The sequence below is a fragment of the Carex rostrata genome, chromosome 34 (genome assembly GCF_964058835.1).
Source record: "Carex rostrata chromosome 34, lpCarRost1.2, whole genome shotgun sequence".
In the NCBI taxonomy this organism is placed as follows: Eukaryota; Viridiplantae; Streptophyta; class Magnoliopsida; order Poales; family Cyperaceae; genus Carex; species Carex rostrata.
This window is the reverse complement of record NC_135951.1, coordinates 2,657,371-2,666,266: the sequence shown is the minus strand read 5'-3', so window position 1 is coordinate 2,666,266 and position 8,896 is coordinate 2,657,371. Positions and strand designations below refer to the sequence as shown.

Genomic DNA, 8,896 nt, shown 5'->3' with positions numbered 1-8,896 from the left:
TCTTTCTTTTGGCAGCAAACACACAAGGGAGCAACGAAGGGAGAGAGAGGGTTGAATTGTTTACATGCATTTTGGACATTTTTCAAAATAGACCCTCCACTTGTTTGATATTACTAAAAGAAGAATATACATATATAGATATGTATATAAAAATCTCCATATTTCTTAATAAATCTTTAATTTATGTAAGGTATAAATTTCAAGATTTGATTAAGTCTGACTGTTTCGAAATTTCAGACTAATGTTATGTTATAATTGTTTTAATCTTCAACTCCTAGTTCAACAACAAAATATATATATATTTTTTTATTATGTTTTAAACATTCTCATTATTATTATTATTTTTCTATTATAAAAATTTTCTTAACGTAACAGATCTACTCTAAATATAATAATCTTTTTGTAAAGATAAGTAACTAAATTTTTATTGAAACTATATATTTTATTAAAGCCCGTAGGCAAGTACAATTAAAGCAGAGAGTTACATTCCATAGGACCTAGCTAGCTCTAACTCTATATAATATCTGTTTGTCGAATATCTTTAATTAATTTGTATCTAATCCTATTATCCTATCATCTCTATCTATATAAAATCACTCTAATGCCGGGTAATAAATATATATGTAGGACCTAGCTAGCTAATTAATATCTGTTTGTATCTCTAACCCTAGCTAATTAATATCTGTTAGAGTAGTTACGTCCCATATATTCTACTCTAACCCTATATAATTAATATCTGTTTGTTGAATATCTTTGTATCTCGAATTATCTTTATAATATCACTAATGCCGAGTAAATATATAACATAGGCAGAGAGTTACGTTCCATATATATATATATATATAGGACCTAGATAGCTAGCTCTAACCCTATATAATTAATATCTGTTGAATATCTTTGTATCCCGAATTATCTTTATAAAATCAATCTAATGCTAGTTATGAGACGGCTCTTTGGCTTGGTGCCTTATATCCTCACATGAATAAATAATATCTGGTCACTTTATATTCTCAAATCCAAAACAACTTGCTGCTGGCAAAGAAATAATTTATTTCTTTAGCCATGCTCATGATTAAAAACTTTGCTTTGGCTTTTCTCCTCCTCTTAAAAATCACGTTCTCATTCAGCCAAGAACTAGAATTTACATTCAATGGATTTGCTGGTGCAAATTTAACCCTGGACAGTGAAGCTTACATCGAGACAAATGGCCTTTTGAGGTTAACAAACGACACGGCTGAAAAATATGGTCATGCCTTCTACCCCTCTTCAATTTGCTTCGGCAGGACCACCTCTTCCTTCTCAACCGCATTTGTATTTGCAATTATTTCCAAGGACCTTGACCTCAGCAGCGATGGGATGGCCTTCTTCATCTCACCCTCAAAGAATCTCTCTGCCGCCATGCAAGGACAATACTTGGGCCTCTTCAATGATCAAAACAACGGCAATCCCACCAATCATATTTTTGCCGTTGAGCTTGACACTGTACATAACCCTGAATACGATATAAATAATAACCATGTTGGCATTGATATAAATAGTTTGAAGTCAAGCCAATCTGCTTCTGCTGCCTATTATGCCGACGATTCAGGTGCTTTTCAAAATTTGAGCCTTACCAGTCGTAAAGCAATTCAAGCATGGGTTGAATACGAGAGCCAAGAGACACAAATTACTGTTACCTTATCTCCCATTAGAAAGTCTAAGCCAAAAAAACCTCTACTCTCTTATAAATTCAATCTCTCAACAGTTTTGAACGATTTTATGTACGTTGGTTTTTCTTCTTCCACTGGCCCTATGGCTAGCTCTCATTATATCCTTGGATGGAGCTTCAAACTAAATGGACCAGCACCATCCATTGACCTATCAAACTTACCAAAGCTCCCACGTACAGCCCCCAAAGGCCGATCAAAAATCTTACACATAGTGATACCTGTTGCTTCAGCAGCCTTTATTCTTATTTTAGTCACTTTCATTTTCCGATATGTGAAGAAGCAGTTTAAGTACAGAGAAGTGATTGAAGATTGGGAAGTTGATTTTGGTCCACATCGCTTCTCATACAAAGATTTGTACCGAGCAACCAATGGGTTTGAGGAAAAAGAGTTGCTTGGAATTGGTGGATTTGGGAGGGTTTACAGGGGGGTTTTACCCGTCTCCAAATTGGAAGTTGCAGTCAAGCGATTCACACACGAATCCAACCAAGGTATCAGGGAATTTATTTCAGAGGTTGTGAGTATTGGCCGGCTCCGGCATAGAAATCTTGTTCAATTACTGGGTTATTGCCGGAGTAAAGGGGAGCTCCTTTTGGTATATGATTACATGCCTAATGGGAGTCTTGACAAGTATTTGTATGGTCATGAAAAGCCGACCCTTAATTGGATCCAACGATTCAAAATTATCAAAGGAGTAGCATCAGGTCTTTTATACCTCCATGAGGATTGGGAGCAAGTCGTCATCCACCGAGACATTAAGGCAAGCAATGTTTTATTAGACAGTGATTTAAATGCTAGATTAGGTGACTTCGGCCTTGCAAGATTATATGATCGTGGTATCGACCCTCAAACCACCCATGTGGTAGGTACAATGGGTTATATTGCCCCAGAGCTTGCGAGAACTGGTAAGGCAACACCTCTTACTGATGTGTTTGCCTTTGGTGCATTCCTATTAGAGGTTGTTTGCAGTAAGAGACCAGTGCACCTTGGTGCGCAAGGGCAGCGAATGATTCTAGTCAATTGGGTGTTACAAAACTGGAGATTCGGGTCATTAGCGGATATTGTGGATCCGAGACTAGGCGAATGTTATACAATTGAGGAGCTAGATATGGTGCTAAAACTAGGTTTGATTTGCTCACATCCACTACCTAGTGCCAGGCCGAGCATGCGACAAGCTGTGCAATATTTGGAAGGTGATGTACCCCTACCAGACTTAACTGAAATATATATGAATTTTAGCACGCTTACAATGTTTCAGAATGAAGGATTTGATTCTTATGTTATGTCACATCCCTCTACAACGACATCTTTCTCTGGTTTATCTGGTGGTAGATGATAGAACAGACTCCGTGTTTTCTAATTTTTATTTATCTGATAATATTGTGTAATCAGATGTTATTGTTGGAAATTGTAAACATAATTATTAATCTAATGTAATAATTAATATTGGAACTCTATGGAATTGTTATGAATGTATTCCTTAATGTTGGTATTATCTAGAAGTCATGTTGTAGTCTTCTAGGATGTCTTCAGAGACGAAAAAACTTATCTAGGAAATAAAGGAGTTTTATGAGAGGATCAAATGTCATTTAGTGGTAGTAGAGTGTGTAGAAATTTATTTGGGTCTATATATTATGTAAAGAGTCTTTTCAATGTAAGAGAGTAAGACAATATTTATATTAGAAATTAAATTTATGTCAGAAAGTGTTCTTTTTTCCACTATTAAATATATTAAGTTTATATCAAATACTAATTACAAATTGTTATTAGAACCATGGAAAGCTCTGCAGTGAAATCTTTGGGACAAGCTTTGTTGCCGCATCTTACAAAGAACAACTATACAGGGATGAAGGCCTTGCTCAGTGCACAAGATGCGTGGGAAGTAGTTGAAGTCGGCTATAAAGAGATAAAACCGCACTATATCTCATTTTTTAAGCAGTTGATGAATCTGGTTTGGAGAAAATTGCAGGTGCGACAAGATCAAAGGAGGCATGGGAGATACTCGAGAAGGCATGCAAAGGTTGCATTTGTCAGTCAAATTACTGATTTGATGAATTGGGTATTCATGTAGTCTTGTAGTATTGAATAAGGCGTTCATGTAGTCTTGTAGTATTGAATAAGGCCTTCATGTAGTCTTGTAGTATTTGTACTCATGTAGTCAAATTACATATTCTCTTTTCTATTTAATTATTTGATTTTTGGTTGCTATATAAATTGATGATTGTAAATATATAGCTAGGTTGCGAGTAGCTAGTACAATATAGATGGCACCATCGATCCAAAAGGTTTAAATATTAGTTATATATAAAATAGATGTTATATTTGAAGAAAATTGGATCAGTTGGCCATATCGTATCCAGAGCTGTAATCTGTATCTAGGAAAGACCGTGACATTGGATTTACACAATTTAGTGCTACTATTCAATTACTTCACATTTTCTTATGGTTTGATTTTCTCACATGGCTCAGGGTACCAACTGGAGTGTGCACTTTGACGAGCATTAATTACCACAAAGTGTGAGACCCTGAGCCTCATTATTATTACCACTCAGACCTTTTTCGTTCCTCCGACTTGTTGTGAATTGTGATACCAGATGTGGTTCGAGCGGGTGTGCATGCACTCTGTCTACCTTCAAGGAAAGTATGTGAGACTCTTCGCCAGAGAATACCATGTGAAGACGATGAGCAGAACAAAAGGGATTACATACTCGCTGGCCCAGGCATGACTGGCACAGTAAAATATCTAAAACCGAACATATTTTATTTTTTATAACTTGAATATTTTTTAATTTTAGTCCATATTTCTTTTTTATTTGCAGGAGCTGCGGTGTATGGGGGCATGTGCTCATGCCATCCAGCTGATGGTGACAAATGATGAAGTTAATGAATACTCATTTGCTTAATTAAATTCAAAGTGTGATGCTAATATAAATTTTTCAGTTGTTGTTTTCTTTTCCTATTGTATATGTATAGACTGAGTTCTTCAAACTAATAGCAGTTTCTGTTGATTGGTATAATGTTTCACCAAAAACCAGTGCTGTCAGGATATTCGAAATTTTTTAGTACTTGTTTTATCCCTTCTTTGACTATATATAACACAGCTAGATTCAAAACACAGTTAAATTCAAAACATTAATTGATTTTCCTCTTCAAAACAGTAAATTCAAAATATTTGTGCTTAAAATTTTGGAAATATTCTTGGCAACCTTACTCCCATTTACTCTTATATTTTTCTTACATTATACACTACACTTTATAATACATATATGCCACATTTAAATACAAAAAAATACATATATTTAACAACCAATAGCTATTTTGATACATTACACCCACGATTGTTATGTCGTAACTTCAATTAATTGATTTTAAATTCCGATGGCCGGGCTGTCTATTGTTTATTTTTTATTAATTTATACTTAATTAATTTATAGTAAGATTAAGTTTCCTTTCATAGAATCTGTCTCTCTCTTTCCTCTTCGGCAAGGTTATGATTCCTCTGACCGGATTTGTCTGGTTCTGCTCCGTTCATTGCATTTTACAAAATAAAATTTAGACATGCAATTATTTATTCTTATAAATTCTTAATCCATGACTATCATTGTCACTAGGATTTGGGTCTTACTTGATAATGCCTACATAAATTATCCAATTCACATTTTGGGCTTTTATTGATAAGGCTAAGTGCTCTTTTTGCCACCACATCAACAGAACGGCTCATATTGAGATTTTGTAATTCGAATTAAATGTAGTGTTAAAATTAAAATAATTTTTTTGAATTATGATTTGTAATTAGAATTTTAAGTTAAAACATTAGAAATGACAAGTTAAAGCATTGGAAAATATAAGTCAAAACATTGTTTTTTTATCGAGTACCCAATTAGTTAATAGGTTTAAATCCGATAAGCTATTTAAACCCGATTCAATATTTTTTTGCACCCCTCCCCCCGCGATCAAAATTCTGGCTCTGCCCCTGAGCACAAATAATACTGACTTCTTGCGCTATTCCGAATAGGCACCGTTTTTGAGTTAATCTGAAGCAAAAAAGTTATGGATCCCACCATTATTTTCTCTGTACGTGGTTTCGGTTCATCACTATGCAAATTACAAGTTGGTCCTACTTAGAGCAAGTCAGTGAGATACATCAACAAAAAAGACCAATTTTTTTTATTAATATGTAGCATTTTCTTTTTACCCAAGTGAGGTAAAGGTCTTCGGTACCTATTTAATACCTTTGGAAAAACAGATTTTTACAAATCAGCATCAAATAAACCTTTGGTACCTATATGTTGAACTCTAAAAATTTGAGAAACTATAGTCTGGGAATAAACAAAATTATTCCCTGAAACTTGGTGAAAAAATATAATATGAGAATAATTTCTTGGAAAAAACGGCAAACATAACTAATTTCTTGAAAATCATACAAAAATTAAATTCACTGAAATTAAATTTATCACAAAATTATAAAAAAATGATATATTTCTAGATATATAATGGGAAAATCAGTAAAGTGACCTAATTGGGTGAATAAATGAAGAATTTATTATATCCTATCCCATTATATCATCAACTTCATCCTCCAATTTTTTTTTTTTTTTTGTAATATTTTGAGAATAATGGTGTATGAAAAAACTCTATTGCTGGAATAGAGGTGGACATAGAGTCCAGTGTTATTGATGAAATAAAATCAACACAGACTAGTCTTGATTTTTCTTTTTTTTAAGTTTTTGTTACTTGATTGATTTTTTTTTTTAACTATATGTGGAATGTGTTAAGTTAATTTTTTGTTATATATCTTTTTTTTTATTCCTTATTATAGAATTCTTAATTTATCTTTTTACTGATTGCAGCAATAAAATACAATTATATTAGTTTAATTTTTATTTATTTTTGTTATATTTTATCTTATAGACTTGTAGTATTATTTACTTGTTAATTTTCTTACAACAAGTAACAGTTATATGTTATTTTAGAGTTCTCTATAACTTTATATGGTTTTTGAGTAATTAGTGTTCAAAAATATAAATAAATTATTTATAAAATTATTTAGTTTTTATTGATTTTATCTAATATCTTATAAATTTACTTAGTTTTTAATTTGTAGTTCATTCTTATTTTTGTTAAAAAGCTACATCTATTGTTCCAAACTATAAATATATAAATATTGTGTGTTCTAAACTAATTATACTCACAACTAATAAATGAGTTATTTTTATTGGCAGTATATTTGAATGTTTATATTGCATGAACTAGTTTCATGAGATAGTGTGCGTATGAAATGATATTTGTTTGTGTTGACTTGTTATTTTCGTTGCTTTTTGTTACACGTGTATGTTTCATCTAAAACGCACCTCACCAATTTTGCAAGCTTAACAATTCGCTTTATACATAGAGAATATATCTACATAATCCTTTCGCCTTAATAATTTTTTGGTCTGCCCGAACTTTGTAAGCCCGCTCTAATATATAGAGAATGTATAGGAATATAGGATCCAACCCACAAAAATATAATGAAAACTTATATATATTCCTACATATTAATATTACTAGGGAGAGATGGCGGGGCATTTATAAATCATACAATATAATTTTAACAAAGTTGTTTAATTATACAAACTATGGTTGTGGTATCCTTCCACTTGTTTAATTATACATAACTGTTAAAGAAGAATCACCACAACACTTTCTATATATGGAGTCGGTTTCAGCTACTGGTAAACTACGGCCACTCGGTGGAGTCAACTTGGGATGCATCATGGAGACATTACTGTCACAATACTGGGCATTCACAAAAGGTTTGGACTACGGCATTTATGGCAGTCTTGTGGTCTTTGTGGAGACAACGGAATGAAGTAATCTTCCGTAATTCTAAGTTGCCAACTAGCTAGGATTGTGGCAGCTAGGGCAAATGAAGAAGCTGTTCTTTGGGGCCGGTATCGTGGTAAGAATAAGGCACAGCAGACGCTAGAAGAACAGCATAGAAGAAGGAATTTCATTATTACTTAATGTTTTTATTTGTATGATGTATTAAGATAGGAAGTGTTGTACTAATTACATCTATATACAATCTTGGTAGCTTCTACTAAGTTTTCAAAAAAAAAAAAAAAAAAGTTTACTATAAACCATATTTGTTGTTTAATCTTATAACCCAACCATTTATATTTTTCTCAAGACGTACTTTCTTGTTGGTCCTGCGAGGAAAACACATCAAAATAATATATAAAATTACATCCATCATTCTACATCCATACTTCAATATCAAAACGTTTGCACCATGGCTCCCGTGCAATCAAGTCGTTCTCAGATTTTTAAAGTCCAAATGATCGATCCAAACCATTAGATGTGATCTCTATATTAAAATGTGCTTGGAGACCAAATTTTATATGTTTTGAATTTTTTTTACTATTTATTAAGCCACTTCGAAAATTGCTGATCTAATGATGCCTTCTGGTTTTACTGTTTAGTTACGCCACTGTTGGATCAGCGATTTTGAAAGTGGCTTAATAAATAGTAAAAAAATTCCAAAAAATGTAAGATTTTGTCTCCAAGCACATTTTAATATAAAGATCACATCTAACGGTTTGGATCGAACATTTGGACTTCAAAAATCTGATAACGACTTGGTTGCACGGGAGCCGTGGTGCAAACATTTTGATATTAGCCAACTTCTCTCTCTACATATATATAATCAGCCCAAATGATAGAAAATGAATATATATAATTGTTTTAAATTTTTGAATTTATTTACTATATATCAAATCTGGTAAAAAAATTTAATAAAATTGTGCATGAAATCCTTCCTATAAAAAATAGTAAAAATGAAAATGTCGGTCCAGGTTCTGTATACCCCTTCTGTTATTTTATTTCTTTATATAATTAGGAAAAAAGCAATTAATAATGTCCTAAAGCCGAAAGGCAAAGAAACTATATATATTTTGCTGAACATTATGTATATATATTATATCCTTATTATAAAATTAAGCGTTCATTTATTATCCTGTATTGTCGCCGGTTTTCTTGTCTTGAAATACGATATTTTTATAAGAGAAGATTGCACTACAATTTAATTTTTGCATTAATTTATTTGTAGAAAGTAGGTTTGTGAGAAATATTTCTGAGTACAAAACATTTTTAATTAACTTATTACATAAATTAATTTTCCCTATGCCATTTATTTGTGCCTTCATATC

At 32.4% G+C, this 8,896-nt stretch overlaps 1 pseudogene across 1 annotated transcript; it reads left to right on the top strand.

Annotated features, from left to right (window-relative positions):
- Nucleotides 1-1,036: 1,036 nt before the first annotated feature.
- Nucleotides 1,037-3,201, top strand: LOC144549134 (L-type lectin-domain containing receptor kinase SIT2 pseudogene; annotated as a pseudogene). The gene has a single exon (XR_013509584.1). The product of XR_013509584.1 is annotated as an L-type lectin-domain containing receptor kinase SIT2 pseudogene (transcript).
- Nucleotides 3,202-8,896: the final 5,695 nt, after the last annotated feature.